Consider the following 4543-nt stretch of genomic DNA (forward strand, 5'->3'; position numbering starts at 1 on the left):
GAGATTGGTATATCGAAGGCTGTGTGACGGCAATGGCATGACGAGAGCGTCATGTCCAAATCACAATCTTGACTGTAGAATGGCCACGATGGCATCAAGGCTAAGGTACGGCATGACGACGACTATATGGTGACGACGACATGACAAAGGCATGAAGAAAACGGCCTGACGGCAATTGTATACAAAGCCTGAACGATGACGATGGCGAGACGAGCATGGTGTGACATTACAGTAGTCGAAGGAGAGGCTTACAGTGACGATTAAAAGGCGACCACAATGTCGTGGCGACCACATTGGTCTCACAACAGATGCATTACAGGAGTTGTCTGACGATGATTTTATGAAGATATTAATATAATCACTATTGAATGACGTGGAGAAGATTACGCTATAGCTAATACAAAAGAATGCAGGGGGTGCAACGATGAAGGCACTATTAGGAACATAGCATGACAAATTGGCATGACGAAGAGGGCGTGATGACGGCATGATGAGAGTGAGGCTATGAAGCTGGAACGACGAATATGGAATGGCAACGGTATCATTACCTCGGACGCGTACCTACTAGTGCTAGCAGGTAGATTACTTGCGGCACAGGGCTATCGCAGGAGATAGATAGATAGATAGTTCAATCTTTCCTAGCCGTTTGGTTTTTAGCCTCCCAGGGATGGGCAGGTTTTCCCGACGAACCTTATCTACCAAACATAGCTCCTGTGATTTGTTTTATGTTTAGTAAGTATACTTTCATATGGCAAGGACCCTACCCCGCGAGATCTTCAAAACAGCGCATTGGCTGTTCCCCAACATTATCCTTAACCTCTTCTAGCCTGAATTTAGCATACTGCATAAAAAAATTATTTTTGCTGTGGCTTTTTATGTTCTGGTTATGAGGAAGTTACACAGCAACTTTTATGCGTGTCGGGGTTTTAGGAAGAAAGTTACAGCTATGTCGCGAAAACGCGACAACACGTCGTAATGGATCAAAAAATGTTTATTTTCAAACACACTTGAGAGCTCATTTCTTTGAGTTTAGCACATTTGTATCTCAGTTCTTATGAAAAGAAATGAAACAATTTGAACTTTTTTTTATACACAGATGAACTTTGCACTTTGTGCAGAAGGAAACAGGTTGGCCTTTGCAGCCAGGCATCTTGCATCGTTGTCGTTGCTGCGACACTTCAGGCCAGTGGCCAACATTGTCTTGACGGACTTCAGCATTAGGTGTTGGAGCTGCTGGTCCTCTTCTTTTCTTCTTCTCAAGCTCTCCTTCCACGGAAAGAGACGGCCGGCCCCTCTTCTTCATCACGTCCTTGTTTTGATTGCACAGGCAGCTGGCTAGAGAAGCCTTGAACGCTACAAGATCCAGTTGATGTTTCTTTGGGATTCCTAGAGCATCACAATCCCTCCGGTAGAGCAGCCAGCTGCTCACAACAGCCATGTCCACAAAATGAAAAAAAAATCGCAGGTAGAATTTCTTCGAATTCAGAAAAATTCTGTAGTACGCCATGAGCCCATCCAGAAGGTCGACTCCACCCATAAAAGTGTTGTAAGCCTTCACAATGGCTGGCTGCTCAACTTCACATCTTTCTTTCTTTTTGCGGTCATACCGCTGGCAGCTTCCTAGAGGCTGGGCACTCCCGAATGTGCTAGCAATATTCACTCCCCGGCTGTCGTACCACTTCACTACTCGGACTTCGACCCCTTCAATAGTAGCCTGCCTCTCCACGTGGCTTCCTCTACCGTTCTTCTTCATTTCTGCATCGCTGGGCAGTCGGCATCCAGAAATTCTGTTTGCACGTGCAGTTCCCATTGCTGGAATACCACGCTGATGCAAATTTACCAGCAGTTTTATGGATGTGAACCAGTTGTCAAAAAAGAGCAAGTAGCTCTTGTTCTCTGGGATGGAGCGCGAAAGCTCGAGCACAACATTAGAGCTTGCTCCAAGGTCAGGTAATCCAGGAACAGGGCGGATGTCCCCTGTGTATATAGAGAAGTCAGAGACAAGTCCGTGGGTGTCGCAAAGTACAAAAATCTTGTAGCCCCACTTGTGAGGCTTGCTAGGGACGTACTGCTTGAGTGAGGAGCGGCCTTTGAACGGCACAATTTGCTCGTCGACCACCAGCATCTGTGACTTTGGAAGGATTTGAAATTTGAGCAGCAGATTGTCAATGAGTGGTCGAATTTTGAAGAGCCTGTCTTTGCCAGCATTTGCTTGTAGGAGATTGTTGTCGTTGAAATGAAGGCTGTTCTTTATCGCTTGCCACCTGTCACGTGACATAACTTCTGCCACTTTTTCTACTCGCATCTCGCGGTTCCAGTACATGCGCGATCGCGGAAGCCTGTATATGGACATATACATTGTGGCCCCAAGAAACTGCTCCAGTTCAGCGCGTGTTAGGCACAATGCTTTGTTGGCATTCTTCTGCACTGCATAGAGATTGGACTGGTCTGTAATCTCCTCAAGAAGCTTGTCGTCAAAAAAATACCGGAAGTACGCAATGGGAGCTTTCGGCTCATCTGGAGGGTCTGGAAGACCGTCTTCCCATTGAGGGTGGCATGTCCGCGGATGGTTCACTTGCTTCCAGAGGAAACTTCTTGCGCTTGACGTTGACGGCTCTTCCGTTTCACCTTCTTCATCTGCAAACAAAAAAAGAAAAAGAAATCACTGCGAGGTCGCAAACCACATTTGAGAAGCCACAAAAACCTTGGCTTGAAAAAATTGGCTGGGGCTTAGCTAAGGGCCTGGATATCTCGAAGCGAAAAGCTGCGGTGATCCGCGATAAACACGCGCTTGCGGCGAACGTCAAACGATGACGCATAGCGCGCGGCAGCGTGCGCCTGTTCTATGGGCAAGCGCGCCTTATATACCCCTCCTTTCAAATGCGCACGGCTGCGGCGAAAGGTCAAACGGTGGCGCGGAGAAGCGACGGCGCACATGGGCAGTAGCCTGGGGTGCTATGCAGGATGCGCCGAGTTTCTCGTTCACCCGAGTTCTTCCCGAGTTTGCTCGACGGCAGTCAGTGAACGGAGATAGCGCGGGACGCGCAAAGGCTGCAGGCAAAAAAATACGTAGACAAAAAGCCACGTATGACAACATGAGCGCACCCTGCGCGAGACGCTACTTTCACGTTTCAAGCGCAGACGGCTGCACAACGAAACGCGCCAGCGCCGCGTATCGTTATCAACGGATTATCGCAACTTAGCAATACCGTGACTGTCCCGCTGTCTGTCTGCACACTTGCCGTGAGCCGCTTGCCACGCCTTTCGCGGGCGCGTCAAGGGCGTGCCTCCTCGTTCGGGGACTATCTTTCTATCCTCCATCGAATGCGAACAGGGTACATGCGGCGCATTCTTGCACTTACGCTTTCGCTCAAACGAATACGTTAAAATACAACAAATAAAATAACGAACATTTTTATTTCTTTAAGTGTCTGTTTTTCGTTTTGAATGCTAGAAATTTCTGATGACAAGCGGAGATCGAGCAAATTATTAAATATTGCACTTCTTGCCGCGAGTGGCGACAGTGAGGCGAAAGCTTAGAAGCGGATACATTGAAGCGGGTCGCGCGCCCGAGGCAGTTCATACGGTGAGAAGTCACCTAGGGGCGCTACAGTACTATTCTCAATAATGTCAGTGATCACCACTCGTTCTCTATTAGAAGAATAGAAACGCAGCGCCGTGGTACGGCTGTTCATCACAGGCCCCTTAGGGCCTCCGCTTTACGAACTAAAAACGACACACTAGTCACGGGAGCAACGGCTGTCGCTGAAATATGGTGGTCCGTAGTGCCCGTAGTGACGCAGTTTAGTGAAAATGTACCAGTTTATCTTTGTGCGCGAAGCCTCGGCGATGCATTGCGAAGAAGTGCGTGCTTCCCAGCGACACAATTCATCGCTTGTCATCGCTTGCCCAGTGAAAGTGCCTCTGAGCGCATGTACGCAGTATTTGAGAGTTTTGTGCGCACCAAGGTGCTTGCGGTTTACTTATGCTGGAGCCAGCAGCGATCGCAGAAGGATACCGTAACGACACCGCAGCAATTGCATTTTGGCAGGTGAGGGCTCTTGTGTGCGGTTATGAAATGAGACTTCGAACTCAGGAAGGTGTTGGAACTGTTGAGTGCGCAGTGCTTGTGATGAAGAAAGGCCATTGCACTGGGTCTAGAAGAGCGAGCGATTCTCGGACGCTGATCGTGTTTACGACGTTGTGGCTCCGATACATCACCGATGACAGTGCAGCCAATATCAAACGACTGCGGCGATACGCACTCCTCAGCATCGTCGTCACCCTCGGTGCATCGACGCCTTGCAAGCAGCTACAGTGACGTGCCGATAATTATTTACTGTGCGCTACGTCGCCACAGTGCAGGCAATGAAACCGTGCTGTGGGGCCATCTCAGCCCGAGAAGATATATGCATAAGCCAGCGACAGTCAACGCTTTGTTTTTGATAGTAGTGCGCAGTACATCACCGATGACAGTGCATTGTGCGTGTTTTATGTCGGTGATGAATATTGTTGATGCCTGTCAGCTCGGCACCGCGTCCCT

The 4543-nt window shown here is 48.8% G+C and overlaps 1 pseudogene; it reads right to left on the reverse strand.

Moving 5' to 3' along the window:
- Positions 1 to 973: 973 nt before the first annotated feature.
- Positions 974 to 2940, reverse strand: LOC126534141 (piggyBac transposable element-derived protein 3-like; annotated as a pseudogene).
- Positions 2941 to 4543: the final 1603 nt, after the last annotated feature.

Source organism: Dermacentor andersoni, chromosome 7 (genome assembly GCF_023375885.2).
Source record: "Dermacentor andersoni chromosome 7, qqDerAnde1_hic_scaffold, whole genome shotgun sequence".
Classification (NCBI taxonomy): domain Eukaryota; kingdom Metazoa; phylum Arthropoda; class Arachnida; order Ixodida; family Ixodidae; genus Dermacentor; species Dermacentor andersoni.